The 24,231-nt window shown below is 41.9% G+C and overlaps 1 protein-coding gene across 2 annotated transcripts in view; it reads left to right on the top strand.

Moving 5' to 3' along the window:
• The first annotated feature begins 4,185 nt into the window (after positions 1 to 4,185).
• LOC139344266 (leucine-rich repeat transmembrane protein FLRT1-like) overlaps positions 4,186 to 24,231 on the top strand; it is a 37,467-nt gene continuing 17,421 nt past the window's right edge. Inside the window, exon 1 of one of the 2 annotated variants that reach the window (XM_070982249.1) lies at positions 4,186 to 4,627. The gene's annotated coding sequence lies outside the window, so the exon portion shown is untranslated. The remainder of the gene's footprint in view (positions 4,628 to 24,231) is intronic. The other variant, XM_070982248.1, reaches the window with a different exon arrangement.

The raw sequence follows: 24,231 nt of genomic DNA, 5'->3' as shown, positions 1-24,231 counted from the left end.
GTGTCTCTGTTTTCACCTAAAATTTAATATCTTCATGTCCCCTTGTCCTCTGCAGTCCTCTGGCCTCTGAAGCAATCCCCATTCCCCTCTACATAGTATATCTTCTTTCTCTCTGTGCACTCAAAATTCCTTGTTTCTTTAATTAGTGTTTCTTTATTATAAATGATCATTCTAGCCACACAGGAAGATTCATTACATTCACTGTCAGGCCCCTGTGGCTTTGACTCTTGCACTCTTACTAATGGTCTTATTAATGCTTTGCTGTAATGTTGGCTATCGAGGAATTTAAGCTTATTCTAGCATTACATTAAATGCAATTTGCCTTCTGTAAGGGGACAGAAGCTAAATGAGTAAATGTAAATCAGGATCATCCAATTTGGAGAGGCCTTTAGGTTTATCAGTGTTTGTTTGCTGCATGACGATGGCAAATACAGTCCAGGATGATGACACTGTATTCAGTGTCTCTATCAATGTCAAACTCTTTCAGCAGTCTCAATTGCTTTCTTGAATATATCTTTTCAAAGACAGCCCTCAATGCAACAATTCAAGGTTTCCTTTCTTTTCCTTGTTCCTGTTTCAAATTGCTGTCAACAGCTGCATCAATACTGCACTTTCATGCTGGGGAGAGGCGTGTTTCCGTGCCACCTGCTACAGTTCAGCATGCTGTTTTTCTTGGGTATCTTGACATAATTCTTTTGGTGCGGCCATTAAGGTTTTGTACCTTGCTTCACATAGTTTCCAAAAAGTCAATAAGAACCATTGTAGCTGTTGTGAGGTGGCAGTATGAATGTAATCAATGCCAGTTTTCTCGCCAATGTTCACAGCTTTAGAGGGGCTTATAGGTTAAGAAAACACAAGAGTGGATGCACTTTTGGGCTGAAAATTACTCCATATTTGTGGTAAATCACACCTAAAAGTGGCTGGAAACCTGTTTACAAGACAAGAGGTGTAACACATTGGAAAGGGTGAATGACTACCCAGTCACAGTGTTGATTATATGACGGTTACGAGAAACTAAACTACCCCTCACTCCTCTGCTTTACGTGGTCTACAGCCTGACCTGATGTGAATGCCACTGTTGACCATCTGCAGGATGGTAATTACTGAACAGTAACAACACATATGGTTTTCAGCTACAACTAACACAGCCATGAACATCTTTTTTTGTTGCCATTCCCTCCATTACAGAGCAAACTAAAAGCCCCCACTGATTGGAAAAAAACAACTTAAATGTGTAGTAAAACCACTGGTGATGGCTTTTACGTGTCTGTGTGCCTTGTAGAAGTTGTAGTCAACTGTATTCTGTAATATAACGTCCATATGCTCCTTCTCTCTCCCCCTCGTTCTCACTATCTGCTTCTCTCGTTTTCCCACTGGGTGGAGGAGCTATAAATTAAAGTGGGGAATTACTGCTAACTGTTGGAATAAATTAAAGCGCTTTTGCGTCTGTAAACACCGTCTGACTGCGTAATTACACTCCCACTCCCACTGAGACGCCATGGAGAGGGAGGATAAGGAAAGAAATGCGGCATAGATGGAGAGCTGTGGTGGTGGGACAGAGACGAAAATGGCAAACTGTCACAAGAGGGGTCAGATATTAGAGTTACTCCTCTGCTGCATCCTGAACGCTGGCTGGGCACTCTTACGAATTAGCGGGGAAGGTGACTTTGAACAAGATGATCTCAATGTTGATCATTACATCTTAATGGTGTAAAGCAAAATACTGCTAACTACCCGAAAATATTCCCCTGAACTACTGCAAACTGCAGCGGTTTCCTGAACATGCGGCCTCTATCTCAGCCCCGTTTAAGGACTCCTTCTAAAGGATTTGCATATTGGAGCCACTGGACCTTGTGTATTTTTTCCTCTGCAGAAAATGGGTTGAACATCACGTAACAGTCCATCTCTCACTCAATCTGCAGTCTAATTACAATATGGCCCTGTTAATGGCAGAGCACATTTAGCAGTACAATTGTTCAATGGATGGACAGAGAGCCACTTTATCAGAAAAGGATCTTAACAGCTGGCTATAAACAAGAGCCAGATAGGCACATCCTTCAAGGACAGCACTAGTCATCAGTCTGACCACAGAGCAAACCAGAGAGTTGTGTTATGAACATATATAGGTATACATAGGTATATGTATATACATATATACCTGTATTATGAAAACCAAGTAAATTTAATTAACACAAAATGTGCACACTCCTGTACACCCACATCAGCTGCTGACAGTGAGTCACACACTCAAGTAAGGTTGTTGACATTAGCCAGTACAACACAGCAGGACATAGCAGTCCTCTCAGTGTTTCAACATGCATTTGAATAAATCAAGCACGGAGTCCATAAAGCTTAGTTCATCTTACAAATTGATTGAATAGCAGCTGTAAAAAGAAGTCTACAGTCAGCCTGCAGAGCCGCTGAAGCGTCCGGACCTGTCAGCATGACTGCAGCAGTGATTGGACCTATCGATGACTTGCATGTGCACAATGACAGATAGCTCCTCTGATGATGTGGTATATTTCTAGCAGCACGTGTCTGAGGAGCGTGCACGTTCAGCTCACACAGTTTGCCGGGGGCATGCACTTTTGATACCCAACTCTGACAACTACAAACAAGCCTGCACAAAAATCACCTATCATGACATTTTTATGAGATTGGGGCACCTTAATGAAAAGTTTTGTGACTCCGCAGTGCATATCGCTCAGATTAGGACTATAAAGCTGCACATTCGCGTGCATACTGACACTGCAGGCGTCAAGCAAAGAGACAAGGCCTGTCAGGGTGCTGAGAAAAAACACAGCTCAAACAGGTTTAGTTTAGGTTACAGGCTTCTCTGCCTTTCTGTCAAGCCTCATCTCTCAGTGAGGAGAGCCACACTTGTAGGTTACTCGCTCCAAGCACTGAGTCCCTTTGCCATGCTATAACACTCTCAGATGTTACAGTAATCATTTCCCGGGGAAACACTGACATTAATTTGATGCTCACAAAATTACATCAAATGCACTGTGAGCACAGGAGTGCATGATGGCACAGAAAGCTTCGAGAAGCTGCATTTTTCATTTTTCAAGGTCCTAGTGAATCATTAATGTTAAGACGCTGACGCTCTGCATTGTAATTATAGGAGCCACTGATCATTGCTTCCAGTTTTGCCTTTCATGTATTAAGTTCTGCTCTTCTACACAAATCACAAGCCTTGGACCATGATTGAGGGACATAAAGCAACATCAAAACTGTGAAGACAGCCCATTTCGTACAGTGAAATACCACACAGAGGTATGGGAAGAGAGGCTAGAGCTGTGCCACACCTAGTCACACCAGCTGATTCATGGAGAGCTCTCAAGCTGACAAGTGTTGGTTTTTGATACACAACTGAAAGATAAGCAGCTGGTCTGAGCTCAGCCCCACCGGTGGGATTCACAGCACTCAGTGCTCACACAGGGCTCGGTTCCACCCACTGCGAGCCGTGGTCCACATCACTCTGGGGACTGGAACAGATGTCCAACCAATTTGAGGACCACTTTGAAAACGCTCGCTGTCAAGGCTCGTACAAACAGTGCCATGATTGGACAGAATCGTAACCTGCCCAACATGCTGTGGAGATCAGAGCAGAGCTCCAATTACAATAAATAAATAAATAAAAATAACATCCATCACTGACAAAGAGGGAGCCGGAATGAGACCAGCAAAATCTGTCTGGAACTGTGTATAGATAGATAGATAGATAGATAGATAGATAGATAGATAGATAGATAGATAGATAGATAGATAGATAGATAGATAGATAGATAGATAGATAGATTACATTTGCAGTATATTCATCAGTGATTTGTACAGCTTGTTTTGCCCAAGTTCATATCAGTGTGAAAAACAGGGAACAGCTGGGTGAAGGAGAGACAGAGAGATAGAGAGAAATGGAAAATATGCAACGTGTCTCACTGTTATTCAAATGACATACAGAGGAAAGGCTTTCACAAATGTGTTCCAGCCTCCTCCTCTTTCTCCTTTAATCCTCTCCATCCTTTTACGCCTCAGTCTTTCTCTCCTCTGCTCCTCTTCTCCAGCCTCAGCCGGCAGACTGGAGAGATTTTTTTTTTCCCTCTCCTCTTTCAGAAAATAAAACACGATTCAGCGTCTCAGGGGCAATTTATTCCGCGCAAATAGCGGATATAGCTGAGAGGCAGCAGATTTTGCAAAAGGTGTACGGATGAGCAAGCACGGACCGGTCCGGCGACTAATTGCCATAATAAGGCGCACAAGTTCGCCAGCGAGTCAGGCACGTTTTATTTCTCCATATTACCATGTAGCCAGTGCCGCAGCGGGGAGATAATCGGGCGGAGGGAGCAGTTACAGAGAGGAGAGAGAGAGAGAGAGAGAGAGAGAGAGAGAGAGAGAGAGAGAGAGAGGAGCTGGCAGCACATGATCACACAGGCTATCCAGTCACCGATCAACTGGAGCATTCATAATTGCGCTGGCGACAACATATGGGAATACAACAAGGCGAGATTGTGGTCACACCTGCTTCTGGAGGACACCGGAGGACCCGTGCGGGAAAAGGGCGGCCAAATCTGAGGGACTTTGCATCAAACACAGCCGAGAGAAAGCGTGGCATCCGAAGTACCATCCGGTAGGTGAGCCTTGATTGATGTGCGCGGACTGCCAATATGCTCTCCATCATCCGATCTGACCAAAAAAAAAAAAAAAATTACATACATTTGAAAAATTATCACCCCATCAGTATTTCATGGCACGTCGTTGTCCAACAAGTATTTCACACATATTTGTTTTGTGTTTGGGGCACGCTTCAAAAGATAGTGAGGTCTGCCTGTGAAACAATGCAATCGCCTCTTTGCAAATGCCACACCACTTTGATTGAGGATGCGTGTTTCAGTGAATGGCTGGCTGTCACATATAAGCAGTGGATTGTGTTCCGAAGGCCCAGTCTGGATATTAAATTGAAACAAAGGACAAGACACAACATGCTACAGGAATTAGGCAGCGGTTGGTGCAGGTCTTCATGCAAGAAAAAGAAAGAAAGAAAAAAACAAACAAACAGAATTTTGAAGCATGAAAATGGAAGCTGTGATGTTACTGACACGTTTGCATTTGTAATGTGTATTTAATGGAGCAAATGTTTACATTTTAGTTACAATTAGGTGAACGACAGTCTATTTCCAAAAGGATGCTTTCAAACATCAGTATGGATGTACTCAGATCCTAGCCTGCTCTTCTGGTTTGGGGTCTAATGAAGACTGTAAAGTTGGTAAGGTGAGTTCTGGGTAACCTGAAAGCCCACATTCCCCACCCCCACTGCCAGGTTCCCTGTGACTTATCTGACTTGTGGACAGAATTCCTGCATGTACTCCTGCAGCAGTGCCTCCCACCATGCATGCCTATTAAATTATCATTAAGTTGGTCAAACAGTTGGGTGCATTAAAGCTGAAATCAGCACAAGCTGCACTCAACCTAAACACGTGAAGACGAAATATTGCAGTTCAGAGGATCAGTCAGGGAAGTGCTCCTGTGGCCACAGCTGGCTTCATGCGCTCACTGAGCTCATCTGGAATTCTAATGCAAATAATGCAGCTAATAAGCAGAATGAGTCAAATTGGGATACTTTTGCAGAACGTTGTCATGTGTCATCTTTACGAAAATCTCTCTCATGCAAATGTTCTGTCTTTGCCACGGGCCAACCTGGTAATACCAGGAGCTCTATGAACAGCTCCAAGGAAACCGGATTTCAAGCATTAGTGTCTGACCATGAAAGGATCTTCATAGATGATACTGACCAACCCAAGTACACTACAGTGCGTTCCAACCAGATTTCCAATGAAATACTACTGTGTGAATGTAGATATGACACGAGAAAATCTGTGGTCACCTCACCCAGGTGGATCAAACCACAGTGATGAGGACTCACACGAATAAGGTGGCTTGAGACACGTCTGCTGTAATAACTTGATCTAACCTGTGCACGTGGCTCACGGGCGTTAGACAAACAGATGGCATCTCCAAAGGAATTCATCTTGCGAATGTTGGAGTAGATATTCTTGGATGGACTACCCTCTGACTCGCTGGCACTGAGGCCTGCTTCTGGCAGTAATGACGGCAGTCATGGTGAATGGCCTCGCTGATTACATTGCTCAGTCTTATGGCTTACCCGCACATTTAAAAGAAATCCCCCTTGTTGCACTGTAACTACGAGGCTGATGCTGCACAGTGTTGCTGAATTGATTTGCATGGCTTCATCGAACATCAATAAATATGCAAGCAATTGAGATTTGCCATTGGATGACTAGCTCAGGCACAATGCAGCTTTTTCCCAGCGCTATTAGATGTCCTGCCATTAAACATGGTTATTGAATAGTGTGGTTTTCTAATCCATTTGTTTGTAGGCATATTATAGTAAAGGGTATTTGTCATGTAAGGTTCCTTGTGTGTTTTTTCGGAGTGTTACTTCTTTATATTTGTTGATTTGAAGGTTTCATAGATTATAGCATGGGGATACTGATTTATGTGGAGAGGCTGTACATTGACTCAGAGGCTGTACAGCAGCCCTGTTGGATTTGTTTATGTAGCTGTCCAGGTCTTTACGGTGTAGCCATGGATGCTAGTTACAAACCTTTCAATGGCTGCAGCCTTGCTAATTAGTTTGTTGCATTCAAGAAAAACATTTAAAATCAGTATATTGTGTCAGATGATTAATGTTTTTGGTAAGCAGCAGTGTAATATGCAGGATAATGTACAGGGAACCCTTCATTATTGCACTTGCCATTGGGCTTACTTTAGAGTAACGACCAGCTCACTGTGAGTGTGCTTTACTTGGCAACCTGTAGCAGATCAGAGACTGGTGGTGCTGCTGCCGGTGATAAGCCAGTCCCAAATCATTACTGCTTGTTTCAGTATCAATGCAAGGTAACATTACTGACTGACATTTGACGTATTGATGTTATTGACGTTTGACTGACGTTCACATCATGTTGTCCTGATCTCTGACAGATTAGCTGCAACTCGTCACACGACATCAGCGCGGCTGTTTCATCGTGAAATCGTTCAAAACAGCCAAGAAAAATGTGGCATCAAAGACGACACACAAACGCAGAGATCAGGTGGCTACATATCTGTAACACATTTGTCTCATCACATTCTTCCCTTTTTTTACCATTACACACCGCTCACTGCTGCCACAAAACAACCTTACAACATCAAATAGAAATGGTGCAATTTCAGCCCAGCAAAGCTAGCTGCCCTCAGCTACAGTACTTCTTGCTCACAGCGGGAATATGTGAACTTCCTGTCTATAAAACATAACAGCATAGCCATTATATTCATGACAGCACAGTCATTATAGGAATGACAGCCTTCCCGCTACCCATTGTTGCCATTACAGCTGAAAAATTGATGGTTTGCAGTGTCTGTAGTGGGCAGTAGGTGGAAACTTGTCAGAACAGACTGGAGGTGGACTGAGAAACAGGATTAAAACAGTTTGTAAATAAGTTCAGATTGATTTTTGCGGGAAAGCACCTATAGTGAGTCCATTGACTTTGATTGTTAATTGCAAGGTAAGTCATTCCAAGAGTCACACCATGTTATTTTCAATGCCATAGCATTAAAACAACACTGATTGAGGAGATGCATGAGTACCAATTAGTACTACTCTGTAACAAAATGGAGAATTTATGTGCATATATTGAAGTGATAGGTATTAAGAGGACTATTTGTTGAAGAAGATCACGCCTACATTTATCTGTTGGAACACATTATAAGTGCTCTTATGATTGCATAGGAGGGAAAACTGGTGGAATGTTAAAGTGTGTATGAAAAATAATTCATCTTTTATAATAAAAGCACTGACTTGAGCAATACGTCTGCCTTTCAAGAAAGTTGTGGCCTTCTAATGACCTTTCTTTTACAGATCTAATTTCTAATTTCTTTTCTCAAGACTGAAATGATAAGCACCTGCATTTGAGAAAGTTAGACGTGCGAATATCTGCTCTGGGGAAAAAAAGAGAAATCAGATTTCTGCAAAATCTCTGTGGGCATACAGACAGGACAGTTTCTAAGGATTTTTTCATTTTTAAATGGATTTTGCATCCAACAGTTTTCGCTGTTTTAATGAAAGCCGTTCTTGAGCCGCTTGCCTTTCGCAGCAGCAAGAACAGAAACACAGTCCCTCTCTTCTCCAGTGAAAGCATTAGAAGGGAGGAAGGGAAGGGAAGGGAAGGAAAGGGAGGGCTTTCTGGAACCAGCAGAGCCTTTGGTCTTGTACCCTTGCCACAGGCCTGCGCTGAGCTGGACAGCCTCTATCTTTGGCCATGACCACAAATTAATTAGTCGTACATTTCCAGGGTAAACAGCACGTTGAACTACTGCTGACAAAACTGAGATTCATTGGATCAGTGTTAGTCAGCTGGCTGGGAGACCAGAGAGGGGCAGCTGGTGTCAGGATGTGTCTCTCACCGTCAGCTAATGGAGAAAATGCATCTCCATAGCCCAGTTTTAGCTCTATTCTCACAACATCCACCTTTGTCTTTTTCACGTTGTAAATTCTTTCATTCTGACGATAAACATCTACAAACTTAATTTACATGTAAATTGAGGTATCGCATCATCTTCTTTGTGTGACTTTTTCAGCAGCCATTAGTGTATTTCATTGGAGAGGAGTTGGCAACCCTGTCTTTCATGGATTTATCCAGACATTTATTGTAAACTTCCTGCCATCCTGTGCAGCAGACGCTTGAGTTTTATGAGTGCTGTTTATTTGGCAGTGTGGGAATGGCGATATCAGCACATGCACTCCAAAACAAAATCCTTCCAAGGCAAATAAAATACAAATGGATGTGAAAACATTTCCAATTGTTCCTTAATTGCTGTTGATTATGGTAATGCTGATTACAAATTAGCACAAAATATGATATACCAATCAATCAATATTATAAGTGTTAAGTTTTAAATAGTATAATAGTATGTAGGCTTCACTGTAAGACACGTTTTGTTCAAGGTAATTTGCGTGATGGGGGTTTGGTAAAAATTACAAATTTTTTGTACAACAGCAAACGCAATCACACTCACCTCCTCTATATATTGGTTTTATCTGCAAGCTAGCAGGTCATTTAACAGTCACCTAACAAAAAAACAAACAAACAAATAAGTATTTTCAGGTGTGATGATGCATGAAATGAACATTCAAACATGTCTTTTTGCATTACATGTTTCCAGTCAAGCGCTGAAAACAAACAAATAGACCATAATGATCACAAGTTATTACCCCTTACACGACGCATGGCGTTCACTGGGGCTGATGCTCCTTCAAGTCGCACTTGAGTTCATCTGGTTGGTATCCACCAGTGTTGAACCTGCTGTCAACAGGCAGTCCTGCACTGCGTACACTCTCCTATAGATCCTGCTTGTCAGATCACAGGCTTTTGTCAACATGCAAAAGAAATTGAGAGGTCTAAAGCCAATGCAGGTGCAAAGATAAGAGATCGACATTCCCTTGATATCACTAAAAAGACTGAACAGGAACCGCTCTCCCTCCCCTGCCACGCTTCAGTCTTGCTGTGTGTGCAGCACACATCTTACATCAGCTGTGGTGCTGATACAACCATTAACTGTGGGTTGAGGTTAAAGAAACCTGGCTTCCTGCATTAATTTAGGCTCTCTGAATATTTTGAATGTCTGCCATTTTCACAGAAGAACAAACTCCAGACGTCTCAGCCTCCGAAACAGAAAGCTGCTTTAACACTGCGAGTAACTGACTTGTTTTACTTCGGCTGTGCGAGCAGAGTGACCAGTTCATCCATACTGTAGATGTACAGAAGATGAAAGCTGTGTGGCGATGAGGGGTCATCATCGCATTGATGTTGTCCAATATATGGCTTTACTTTTAAAAATGATGTCCTGTAGCCCCTGAATTGAATGCTGAATAACAATAGTTGTGGGAACAGACATCAATAGCTTGAAGCTGCTTGTGAGAGTGTACTGAGCTGGAATAAAATCGCAATTCTTCTGTCTCAAAAGAGCCTGTGTTGTTCTACCACAGGCAATATCATTTCCTCCTTCATACACTGCACTGCCATGTTGAGAGCCTGAAAAAGCAAACTCCGTCCTCACTCAATTTTCATTTGTCCTTCATTTTACGAACACTCTCTGGGTACATAGATGCAGGAGATGTGGCGTTGATCATATTCAATGCAGTAATGAAAAAAAATCAAACCTTCTGCCTGCTTATTGAAGCCCAGTCTTCCCATTGGAAATGTGTTCTCCTGGCATGCAAACATAATTTACTGCATCCTACGCTTTCTTCGAGCTTTTTGCCCTTAGAAACACCAGTTGAGTCCACCCCGACATCTTTTAAATAACACGTAGCTCATAACCACTTTAATACAATGTGGAACACAACTGCTGTGTGTACAAATACTGTTTATCTGACTATAATAGCAATATGCAACCTTGAAAATATGTTTTATTTAAGTACACATTCACGCTGGATCGATTTATGAAATATTGTTCATATAAGATAAGATAAGATAAGATAAGATAAGATAAGATAAGATAAGATAAGATAGGACTTTATTGATCCCACACTGGGGAAATTTAGTCGTTACAGCAAGCAGGTTACAAAAAGCAGGCACAGTGGCATAAAGAGGTCAAAATAAAAATATACAAGTACACAAGATACAGATGGTGTTACTCTAATAAACCTTATTGTGTGCCACAGCAGAGACTGCCAGAGTTTGGGGCCTGGAGTTAAGGTGAACATGCTGATAATTATTATTTGCATGAATGATCTGGAAAATCACAACAGCAATTGTAATTTAAAAGAGACATTTAAAAAGAGGAGAGATTTTGAAGTGTGAAATGCAGAAGACCTGCAGTTAAGTGTGAGTTCTCCTTTCTTAACGTTGAGGCTGTAAATGAGACTTTCTTGGGCCCGAGGGTATCGACTTTTGTAAATACTAAACTGTTTAAATCTAGCTTGAAGTCCTGAATGTGTCTTCTAATGATTTAGTGATCTGTCAAACCTGTTGTACTCTGTAAATCACAGAAATGAGTTCCTTATGAAAAGCCTAAGCATTCGTGCTGAGTTTAGTATGATGGTAATAGAGCTGTATCTGACATTTGTTGACAAAATATACACACAAATTCAAAAGCTGTCAGAACCACCCGGGCTGCAGATTGCTGCCCAGTTGTAAACCAGTGTATGGGCCAAAGATATTAAATATTAATATTTCCCATGAGGTGGAATATGAGCAAGTTGTATCTGCATGTGTCTCGCCTAGTTGTGTAACATGAAAGGCTTTAAGAAATCTATTAATCTGCAAATCTGCAGCAGTGAAAGAACATCAAATAAGTACATGTCAAAACCAGTGTACAGTAGGTGCTGATGTACAGTATTTTCAACCCGAATGTCGGCGCACATGCTGCTGACACTTTTTTGCACTAAGCTGAAATTCTCTCTGTGCAGCGTAACTGTGACTGTTGGTTGATTGATGGTCCCAAAGTCAGAGAGAGAAGTCATGACATCACATTTTGTTCGGTGTGTTGTTAGTGCAGCAGGCTCCATTAGGGGTTCACGACAGTCGTCATTCATCATACAGTAGAAAACTAGCTTTTCTTAAAGATGGGCGGTTCATTTTCCTGCTGTTTTGTTCTAGTTGTAGTTTACTTGTGCTTGGATCCTAAAGGGATCAGCACCGCACCTCTAAAAATCCGAATGATTCCATTTACTAGCTCACCAACCAACATGCAGCCAATCTGCCATCAAGGAGCGACCTTTCCCATCACATTTTCCACTCACCTTGATGACTTTGTATTTTTGTGCACAGTCTGCATTAAAATATGCATAAAATGCCACATTGTTTTGTATTGTTAATGCCGTGGCAAACCCCAGGGTGCACTCATTTGGACTAATGCGTTAAGAATCAATGTTGAATGTTGCAGCCTGCATACTTAGTCATTTTTTGCCATAAACATGACAAACGGTTTGTCATTCATCTCCATATCTGGCTCGCTCACTCTTTCTTTTCCTTCAGCATTGTTTTCTCCCTTTTTTTTCACTGATGTCGACCTCTCTTCTTTCGAGCTGCCATGTTTTTTGTTATCATCAGAGAGACAAATGAGACACAAGAGAGAAAGAAAGCCTCGGGGCTCATGTCCTCACATCATCACCACCACTCCCTTTATCCCCCCTCCCATTCTCCCCCACCTCCCCTCCCTCCCCCTTGTTCTCTATCCTCCATCTTTCCGTCTTCCTGAGTGACAGCTGGCAGCCAGTAGGGTACAGTGGGCATGCCAACCCAAGTGCAGATATTTGCCAACTGACTTGAGAAAATACACATTTGAACGTGACTGACTCATGCGTGCTGTAGCTCTGTGTCTCCTATTGCTGCTCCTTTTTGGACAGCCTAAACACATGCAGCACACATTACACTCCGTGCTGCCCACAGAGCTTTGTGGCCATTACAACATGCAACAGTACGTTCACAGAAGGCCTGTAAATGAATCCAGTGGGACAGACTCAAGGCAGAGGCCACACAGGCCGTAAAATAAAATCAGCCGTTGAAAGCAGCAGCATGTATCAGGGCAGATTTTAATTTTCACTCGATTTCCTTCTAAATATAAAGATGAAGACAGAGCAGAATCCTAAAATCCATTCACTGTATGTTAACATCTTATGATTAAGATGTTTGTACTCATTGCTTCTGGAAGGCTACTATGATTAGTTCCTTTTTTGTTTTGACTCCAGCAATAATTAAGTTCTGCTTTGTTGCTCATGGGGCTTTTTTCCTCCCTTTTTCTTTCTCCTTAAAAAAAAAAAAAAAAAAAAAAGAGGCCAGTGCTTTGCCTTTAAATTCAGGAGCTTCATAGCACAGAGCAAAAGGAAGACATCTCCTGTAATGACTCTGCAATATGCAAACAGCACCTTTTATTATACAAACAGCGAGTGCAGTCCCGCTCCCCCCTGTGCGAAAACGTTCACACACATATATAAATGTTCAGCTTCACACTACATACAGCAGAGCTGAGTCTTGAATATGTGATATTCTGACTGTTAAGTGGTGTAGAACAGGAGGGGCAGGCTTGAAGTAGGAACAGCAGTTATCATGATTATTCTTTCATAATTTCCACAATTTGTAATTTTCACGTGTTCCCCAATGGCAGGCAGCTTTTCCCCCCTTCCCTCACTCTAAATGGGAAGTGACATTTGGGTCAGTTCCTCTGGTTGATGTAGACTGAACAGCAGCTCTGGAAGTCCAGGATCTGATTAGTGTTTTCTGGGGGCTGGATTGCTGAATTTAACAACAATTTATGGAGACACAGAGGTCACTGATTGCAAAGAGGAAATTACAAGATTAGATAAAACATACAAAGAGAGCAAAAAGAAAACAAGATGTGCGCCATGTAACGATATACACACATACACACACTCAATATCTATGTATAATCTGGGATTATTCCAGTGCAGAAGGAGGGCATGTCCAGCAGTTCATGCAGCACAGAAATACATGAAATAGAAAAAGGAAATAGACAAAACACAAGGCTCAGACTTGAACCTTAAGGGATAAAGCAAGACAGGCAGTAATGAAAAATCAGGGATACAGAGATTTGTTGTTTTGCTTTGATGGGGGAGACAGACACACAGAGAGAATCAGAGGCTGAGACAGAAGCAGCAACAATAATCTCCTGGAAACACGTCAGCTCACAGACGTCTCTATATAAATCTGATATCTGTGTGAATGTTGCTCTCGCTATTAGCACCATTTAAGGTGTTAGCATCCAGCATTCTAACACTGATTACTACCATTACTACAACAACAGCTGAGGCATTTGTATAATTAACAAAACAAACAGGGCAGTTACCACAGAGCCGTTACACCACAGATGACATCATCTGTCTTTGCATTTCACTAAAAATCTATCCACCACATACATGTTTTTTACAGAGAAAGTAATAAGAATGAGGGCTGTTGTGAACCAGAACCAGAGTGATGAGTTTCCTGCCTGCGCTGGTTGAGCATGTTGGCCTGCTGAGGCTGCTCTGCCCTTCAGTCATTTAAGTCACACTTAGGTTTCAGTGGTCATTGGGATTCCTTTTTACGAGCCCAATGATCAATCAGTCCTGTAATTCAATCCCCCGGTCAATCATGTTTAGATGAATAATTCACAAACCATCAAGGGAGGCTCAGTGAAATGGCTCACAAACAGGACGCTGCTCTCATACTGCAAGGAGAATGGAATCAGTCCAAAATTAAAAGATGAAAACGTATAAGACAAAATGGAACATTTGTGTATCACTGTGCCATGTTCAGACGCTCAGCAGCACCATCAACATGCTACCAGAACTCTGGCAGTGTGAAGAGCTGGAAACGGCTGGCCAGCAGCCAAACCGATCTGAATATTGCTGTGATTTCAATCTGTGATCAATGTGTGAAAAATGGCCGAGAAGTTGCTGGTAGTGTCTCTATAGCTGCAGAAATAAATGCATGCAGAGCATCCTGCAGATCCAGGCCTTTGAGACGCTGACCATGTCGCTCACTTCGAGTCCAGCTGGGGACATTTGTTGCTCTGTGTCATAAATAATATTTGAATTAGAATCTGGTTCAGATGTTATTCGGTTGCTGTCAGTTAACTCTGACACCCACAGCCACACGGCTATGATGAAGCAGATTATTTTGATGTTTGTTTTTTAACATTGCTCTCTGTTCATTTAGTCATGGATATATAGATGTTATAGAGAAACACAATGTTAGCTCACTGTAGCGAATATAAGCGTGTAACTGCCCTGCTGCCTGACCACTTAACATTGTACATACAAGTATCATGTTTTATAGACGTTGCCTCAAACCTTGCCTGTCGGACACATAGGCTTCACATGTTATCATTTCCTGTTTTATAAAGGTGGAAATATCCTCTCACAGTTTCAGATTAATGCTTCCCATTTAGGCTTGTGTGCAGTCAGCTATGGTAATTGCTATGGCAAAGCAGCAAAAACATTAATAATTTGCCCGTTCTAAACTTTGTAGCTGTGCGAGCCCAGAACATAGAAGCAATCAGAGCAATCTGTTGCACCGCCCCCACTAGGTCAGATTACAGCGACACATCAGCCGCTCGCAGTGTGGACACCCTGTCAGGGTGCAATAACCACCAGCCCACACAGACGGGGCCCAGATGGACAGGTTTACTGTTTTTGATTTCCTTCCCTCCTCCTGCCACTGAGCAGTCCTCTCTCTGTGCTTCAGGCTTTGTGCTTTGTGAAATGAAGTGCGATGATCAATTGCGCTGAAAATTTCTCAGAAGGTTGAAAATGGAGTTCTGTGGCCCTGGTCTGCCTCCTGAATTTTTTAACTTTCCTCTGCACAGAAAGACAAATGGCTGCCCTTTATGGAACAGCCTTAAGCAGTTTGATTGTTAATACTGTGGATGTTTAATATTACAGAGGAGAGTTGTTAAATATATAAACACATTACAGCACATTTTATGATTTATGAGCTTTTTAGAAAATTGCATCATACCTTTTTATACAAGTATCTGGTTTCTCTATTTTCTAACTAATAAACAGAAGCATTTGGTCCTCTGGGAGTCCTTCATGTGTATTTTTACAGTGTCACTGTTTTCAGAGTCACAATCAGTCATATGGCCGTGGATCTCTTCCAGACCATACACTCTGAGAATCAAGGAATGAATTGAAAATAAAAAAAAAAATGCCAGGAAAACATAAAATTTCTTGACATTGAGGTTATTGCCTTTGACTGGAGTGAAGGTTTATGGGAGGAAGCTTTTCAGAGGCTAAAAGGAGACAAAGGAAGCTAATCTCACTTAGAACGGTAAAATCTGCTATATAGCTAATGAAGTATTATACTGTGGTCAATGAGGTAGAGGCACTGCAGAGAGCCTACGCAGTGTGTGTGCGTGTGTGTGTGTGTGCGTCAGTGTGCTTTGTTGTATGAGTGGGGGTTTGTTTGTCAGGAGGTTGCGGTGATAATGCTGCCATCATGAAGTGAAGTCTTTCAAGGGAGAGTGAGCATGCACGTCAGGAAGAGAAGCAGGAAGGTGAGATTTCAGTGGGATAGAAAGAACATAGTGAAGAAAACATACAACCAAAATAAGAAATGGGAAGGCAGTGAGAGAAAATGATGCTATGACAAGAATTTCTATCATTTGTATCATCATCCATACTGTAGCACCATATCAGTGTTTTTGCTAAATTTAGACACAAAACTACAAATTCTGTCTGCTGTTGAATTTAACACGTTTGAATGTTTCTCCCTCTTTTCACGCAACCCTTGTTTTTTCCATTAATTTCTACCAAGAGTCTACAGCCATGCTGCCAGCTCTGTGAGCTTGTACTTTGAGCTAAATGCTAACATTACCATTATAATATGCTCATAATGACAATGCTAACATGCAGGTGTTTAGCAGATATAGTGTTTACCATTTCAACCATCTTAGCTGAGCGTGTTAGCATGCTAACATTTGCTATTTGGCAATAAACACAAAGCAGAGCTGAGGCCAAAGCGGAACCCAAGCACTGGACAAATCAGACATATTGGCCTGATGACGGCACTCGATGAAAAGTTTGTTGATCGCTAAAATTATTCACAGTTCATATTGAGGGAAATGTCTGAAGCAGATTTTATGGCAGTCCATCTAATAGTCGTTGAGACATTTAAGTCTGAGCCTCACTGTTCTCATGCTGTTGTTATTGGCCATTGTTTTAGTGAAAAAGCTCTAAAAGCCTGTGGTGCAGTACCTGCCGAGCAGCAGATACAGAGACGAGCTGGTCAACATAGTGGAACATTTAGCAGCCAGATTTTGCACTTAAGAGTTAGTGGAGATGAAAACATAGCAGAGGAGAGTGAATATTGGACTTAAACTCATCAGGTGGCAAACACTACTTATTCTAATGTCCCTCCATGACTGCTGGATGTGGGAATACCTAACTGTTTGCCAGATCAGTAAAAGGTGATAATATGTCACTGTTGTATTGGTTTGCAGTTAATCAGCAGTTGTTAAAGTACATTTGAGATGAATGAAGTGTTGCTAAATACCCCTACATGTCATACTATTACAGCATATTACTGCGAGAACATGGGTGCGCTGACACAACTGATGGTTTGAATGAAGTGAATGTTCATTCAGTTCTGTAAAATGTCGTCGGTGTGATGTCCGGACACAAGTCAAGGTTGAGTTGCGCTGTGGGCTTCACGTAGAGTCAAGGGCGTGCGGTTTGAAAGATGTCAACTGTATTTTTCTTAACAGGAGAGCAAGTGTCATCAGTCCTGAAATGATGGCTGAGCGGCAGTGCTGCGGTCAAAGGTCACATAGAGCTTTTCTTCCAGCAGGAACTTCTTAATGCTTGTTATATGGAGAGCAACAGTTTCAGTGATAGAGATAAAACCCAGTTGAGCTGCCTGGGGGGCTGGAAAAAATATAGAATCCTTATGATTCAGTCACTGCCACTGGAGATGATTGGCATTATCACTCTATAGATAGATGCATGCTCACTGACCCCTTCAAGAAGCCACTCCACCGTGTGAATCTGACCACCCAAACTGAGCAAACAGTAACAGAAACACCTCAAATGTCTCACACTTTTGTTTTCAAAATGGAAATGTTGCACATGGTTATTTTGAATTTAGATTCGATTTTGACTGCATGAGCACATAAAACTGTGTTTTTTGAAGCTCATCTTGGTCCCTGGGGCCATCTGAGGATACTCTTGAGGCTCTTTTTCCATTAGGAATGGAAGAAACGTCAAGAAGGCGAAGGAAACTGCACCTTCTGTTCTTTTCCTCGTGTTCTGCCATTTTCCATTCGTCAAGTCCTGCTCTATCATTTTATGCTCGACTTTCTTTTCCTATTGCCTCATGTACAGACGGTATGGCAGCCCATGGGACATGTCAACATGCACACCCATTAAATTATTAGACCTTGTTTATTATGAACTCTGTAGCATACAGAACTGGCTGCAGCCTTTTAAAATTCATGTGACTGTTCCCAACTGATGCTAACAGGACCAAGTGGGATCAGATTAATGCTGCCACATACATGTGGAGAATAAGACAAGCAAGTACACATTTTGACATGTAGCTTTTTAGTTATTAGCGCTGTTACAGGTCAGCATACAGATGCACACACACACAGATAATGTACTTAGACAGTGGAGCATGTGAATGCACACATGAGGGATCTTCAGAATGGCCAAAAGATAAAGTCTGTTGTTTTCCACTGCAGCCTGGTCAGATTGGCGTGGCCTTTTGGATCAGCCTGGGCTATTTCTGTCTTTTTTTAGTCTGAGCTCGCTGCAGGCAGGAGAGGTTGGAACATTGTCCGCTCAGCTGAGTGGTCGAGTGAGGGCGACCCAACACGCAAGCAGGGAAGACTTTTTAGAGGAAACATTTTGGAAGGTGAAAGCGCTTGCTGAACTGCACCTCCTGTGAGCTGCAGGCCTGCGAATGACAAGGATGAACAAGCATTGTGGTCAAAGCAGCCAAAACTGAAAATAGTCAAAAAATACAGTGCTCTGTTTCTCTCTCTCTCGTGCGGCTGTAAATTTGTTATTAAACAGGCCATCCAGACATGAGTCATCTGTGAGATTAGTCTTTGTTTTCTGCATGCCCTCTGTCCCTCTCTATTCTTATCCTGCCTAATTTCCTCTCAGTCTCACACGTTTTTCTCCCTCCAGCATGTTGACCTTGTCCCTTATTCCACCTTGTTCAATCGTGAGATCGTCCACAATGTATGTGTGACTTTGTGTGTGAGTGGACAAAGAGGAAACAGAGGTGGGAGAGACGGCAGTAGAGAGAGAAGGGAGAGAGAGAGCAGTGAGGTGTCCAGCACGTAAATTGCCTGTTTATTTCCAGTCATTGCATCAATTACACTGATACAGCGTACAAACGAGTGCACAGAGTGTGTTTGTGTGTATGTGTGGGATGGGGTGGAATAGAGAAACGATTAAGAATGATAGATATGGAAATTTTTGTGCTGTAGTGTGCATCTTCTGGCTTCCTGCGAGTCACAAAAACACACAAGGGGCACAAAAAAGGATTCTTTTTTGTTCCGTTCGCAGAGAGAGAAGCAGAGGAAACTCGAACTGTATTTTGATTGTGATCCGTCTGACAATCAGGGAATTCATGCATAAAGAGCACACGTCTGAGTGCATGGAGGGGTCTGCATGGGTGTGTCTGCATGTGTGCATCGCTTGGGGTCGGCCAGCAGCTGCCCTGAGATCAGGAGCGTGATCGTCGGCTCTCTGGGGAAGAGGGGCGTGTCAGTGACAGGCTGCCTTGATTAGTGGAGCACAGCGGACAGAATTTATCAGACTCAGCCGAGGCCATGAACCATTTCGGCCTGCAACTCTGCAATTTGTCTCCCACTTCGCGTCATAAAACAGCCTCAATGCGGCTTGCTTTTGCACGTTGGCGACATGCATGATTGTCTCGCCTTGTGCATTTCTGAGTGTGCCTCCTTTGGTGAAGTATATTCATGAATGTTGGGATGCGGGCAGATCACATGTTTGCATGACAAAGTATTTCACATGAGAGAGATAAACAGTTTCGCTGTCAGTACAATTTAATAAATGCTTACTTTGGTTATTATTTGATTTTGCTTTAAATGTGTGTTGCATTCAAAGTTCTTTGAGGAAAAAGGGACTTCTCAGGTCATCTGTGTCTCTAGCAAAGACTTTATAAAGAAGATAGAACAAATAGTTGATTAATTGATATGTCAGTTGTAAGGTTGCACTCCTAATTATGTCATTATTGATGAATCTACCAGTGATTTTCTTGATTAGCTGATTAATTGTCTTGTCTATAAAATGTCAGAAAATAATGGAAAGAATTTCTCACAGTCCAAGGTGACATCTTTGAATGTCTGTTTTTTTCCGTCCAATAGTCTAAAGATATTCAGTTTATTATTGTCTAAAATAATGAAAAGCTTCAAATCCTGACATTGCAGCCTGGCCTCATGGCCAGGTCGACAAATACATACAGGCACACACGGTGCCCTTAAGCATCTGTATGGGACAGAAAACCTTTTTAACACGTGGTTAACGTCACATGCAGTTTTGTTAGATTCAGAGATTTAGGCAGCAAAACTACTACTACTACTACTTTTTAGGAAAAGATCAGGGTTTGGGCAAAAATAAATATGCTAACGTATGTGACATGAGTTTAATATCTAATATCTCTAAAATCTAACTTCTAAACATGAACACACGCCATGTTATGCTAACACGTCACGTTGGTCTCCAGAACCAGCAATGGCCATTTTTCATAATTTGTTAACATTTTGAAGACGAAACAATTCATTTAACAATCAAAAGAACAATTCAGAAATAAACTGCAAATGAAAATAATTACTTTCATCACTGTTGTGAAGTCATTAGGTTTTCCTGCGAAAGAAATGTCAAAGTAAATCCATGTATTAGAGGAAACTACTTTTAATCAGCCGCTGAGCAGCCAATCATACTGGCCTGGCTCATTACTGTCAAAAGCAGAGAGCATGAAAAACATGGGTGACAGATTTAGTGGCCTGCCTCTGTCCCTCTGGGATGCATACACAGTTTTTATGGTAAGGGAAACAATTCATCACAGGGCAATTCATCAGTGGATAACTTTTAATTAATGTTCAAACGTGCGTACCTCTAAAATGGCAACCTCAGCTCGCTCCCCCTCTCGAGCATCCGCTCTGTTTGTTTCCTTCTCTCAGCGTCCACACCTTCTTCTTCTTCTTTTTCCTCTTTGTCTTTAAAGTGTGTTTGGTCTATTTACTCAACCACTTCCACTTCAACACTATCCCAGTCTATTTTCACAGCTCCTCTTTTCCCCTCCACTCTATATTCCCTCCATGTTTACATTAGTTGCACTGGCAAGTCCTTGTGGCTCAGTCCCTGCCAATATTTGCGTTGTGGTGGATGCTGCCCCCTATTTCCAGCATTTTATCATCTTAATATCACGCCCAAGCAGCTCATTTATTTCTTACATCCTTTTTTCCTCCTCTTTCTCCCCTCTACTCCCCTCCGCTTCTCCAGAATTAGCAACATCAATGCTGAGAATTAAAAGAAATGGCTGATCAGAGAGCTCAGTGGAAGAGGAAACCATCGGAAAGGCTCAAAATGGAGCAGGCACGAGCAAATTGGACAGTCATAAGCACAGCGTATATGTAGAAAAGTCCACATAATAGGGAAGAAAAGAGAGTCCGTCAGATTGATTCGGAATGAAATTAAAGAGGACGAGAGGGAGAATGAGATGAGTAAATTGAGCATTACATACTGCATTACAGTGTCTCTTAATTAAGCGTGTAAAAGCTTTCTTATTAGGACTGATGCACTCCTCAGTTAACGAGGGAAGAGAGAATGCTCTTTCAGATGTCATTGAGATGGGCCTCAGAGGAAAAAGTGAAACAGCAAAGCACTGAATAGGAAAGGGCGAGAACAACTTGGGGACAATGATAAAGAAAGATCCGAGCTAAGTGTTCATGTGAAATCTGACTTTGTGCGTTTTGTCTCAATTATCTGCCATCTTTGTCATCCCGGTCTACGCCGCTCTCCACCACCTCCCCGTCTGTGAATAGACATTATGTGCAGCTGCGTTTAAAGTCCGATCACATCGCAGGGGTTCTGTGTGTGAGAGTGGTGTGTGTGCGTGTGTGTGCGTGTGTGTTTATCGAATCATTTCAGCTTCAGGTTCTGCACCTTTGCTGTCTATCGTTACCAAATCACAGTGAAGTATAAACAATTAAACCACACACACACACACACACACACACACACACACACACACACACACACACACACACACTTATTTGTTTGAATTTTTTATTTATACCCACATGGAAACAGTAACTTAGCAATGCACTATAGCAACAGAGCCTGAACCTCAACGTGGACGCCTGATATTTTGTATGTAAAATTCATCACTATACGATCCCAAACACGACATACAGATCATGACTGAAAGATGAATAGTTAATGTTTTGGGAAACACACTTGATTTCTTGAATTCACATGAATACCATTTCATGTGTGTTAAAGAGCAACTTTGCATTTCATAGAAACAATCATTTCAACAGAGCTGTATGATTTTATGTGTTTCATATAAGATAGAAGAGCAGAAATTGGACAGTATTGACTCATTTGAGCAGCACCCTGATACATAAATATATATGAAGGAGTCAGTGTCCTTCGGCCTGCTAGTCCACTTCATGGTAGTATGTGTTACTGTCTTGTGCATTTAGTTGTTCACAACATGGTGAATTATTGTGTTTGTTGCACAAAGAGTCAGAACATATTTTGTCATCCTAGAAGAAATAGCACCAAAGCCTTCCCCCCAAAAATCACAAATAGTCTTTTTGACATTTCTGTTCACATATGGTTGAAACAAACCAGATACGTCATGTAAATCAGTCCGTTTCAGAGGTGTTGGTAACTGTGTATTTAACTAACAGACAGAGCCACACAAGTTGGCTTGGCGTGCTTTATGCTAAGCTAACATGCCTCCTGCCTCCAGCTCCATACTTAACAGAGAGACATGACAATGATATCAGTATTATCTCACTCTCGGAAAGAATATGAACGTGTATTTTCCAAAATGTTTCACTAAGCAGCTTGAATATCTTGCTGAGAGTCAGAGGAGACTTTTGATACCACCACATGTCTGTTCTTTGATCTTCAGCCAGGAGACACTTAGCTTAGCTTAGCTTAGCACAAAGACTAGAGACAGGTCGAAACAGCTAGCCTGGCTCGGTTTAAAGTTTAGAATACTTTTGCCAACACTCCTAAAACTGTCTTATTTATATGATTATGAGCGAACAAGATATAATGTGTGAGTGTGTGCTGTTTGGCTGATATTGTTACCTTTGGACAGAGCCAGGAAAGCTGATTCCCTGTGCTTCCAGCCTTCCAGCTAAATACACATATTTCCTAAAACACTGAACTTTATTTACATGTTTTACCCCCATTATCCAGTTGTATTGAGTTAAAGACAAAAGAGAGGATAAACTGAGAGGGAAATATACACAGATGCCTATTTAATTTCAGAAATTCGCTGTTTGACTCCTTTTCATTTCTCCTTTGAGAAATATTAATCCAAAGCTTCCTTTATTAAGTTTGAGACATGCAGTGTAGCCTGAATATGTTGATGTGAGGACTGCACATTAACAATCTCTTCAATTACCCCTTCAGTGGCTTTAAAAGTATCTCAGATGAGACTTGCGTACAATAACCTCCTTTTTTTTTTTTTATCAGAGGAATAGGAAAACAGCCAAAGTACAGTACACTCTGAAGTTTAGTTTGACAAGTGTTTTTGTCGCAGTTTTTTCAGGTTGCTCAGTCAGATCGGAGCTGCAGCAGTCCAGATGGGAGACAAAGAGTGTTTGCGCAAGCAAGTGCATCTGAGTCAGCAGATTTTACACGCAGCAAATCTGCAATAGCAGCTGTAGCAGTTGGTTGTCTAAGATCAAACCAAACGTCGGTCTGGGCAGGAGCGACTGTGCGGGTGTCATTGTGATTGACGGCTCTTGTTAAGGGCAGGATTCCTGAGAGGGGAACAGCGGCTCAGTCTTGTCAAGGTCAATAGGGAGGTGTTTGGCAGGATTTCAAGTGGAGATTTCAGCAAGAAAATTGGAGATATGCAAAACAACTTGTGTGTCGGAGCTGGAAATCAAAAGGCCAGTTAAGTGTCATCGCAATGATAGGAGGAATTATGGGATGTGGTGACAGAGCCAAGGGGTTTAGTGTAGTGAAGATGAAGATGTTTTGGCCCGTTGGGCCCCCTTGGAGAGGAAGATGCAGACTCTTTTCATTATGGCTGTAACACAATGTTTTCTAAAAGCACCGGCCATTGGCTGACATGGCAGGCAGCAGCTCTTTCAACCACAATTCCTGATTTCAGTCAGTTTTCTTGAATTGAATGATGGATCAATGTTAAAAGTCTTGTAGTCACCAATCACACAGACCTGTCCAATACCATTACTTCTAATTTCAACAAAAGCAGGCACGTTAGGAAAGTGCAGTGAAATAAGTTTAAAATGTCATTGCAACCTTCTGCTTCTGCTGTCTCTTTCTACAATATGCCCTGTGCTTCCTTATTGAAGTAGTGAATTAGAGGTGTTCCTCTTACGGGCATAGTGAGCTGCGAGGTCCTCTAATGGTGAAATTGTTTCTCTTATCATACTGTATGTATTCTTTTCTACCTGTCTCAGGTGTGTAAAGTTGTTCTTCTCTATAAG

The sequence above is a fragment of the Chaetodon trifascialis genome, chromosome 16, assembly GCF_039877785.1.
Source record: "Chaetodon trifascialis isolate fChaTrf1 chromosome 16, fChaTrf1.hap1, whole genome shotgun sequence".
In the NCBI taxonomy this organism is placed as follows: domain Eukaryota; kingdom Metazoa; phylum Chordata; class Actinopteri; order Chaetodontiformes; family Chaetodontidae; genus Chaetodon; species Chaetodon trifascialis.
The sequence above is the reverse complement of the archived record's forward strand: the minus strand, read 5'-3'. Positions and strand labels throughout refer to the sequence as shown.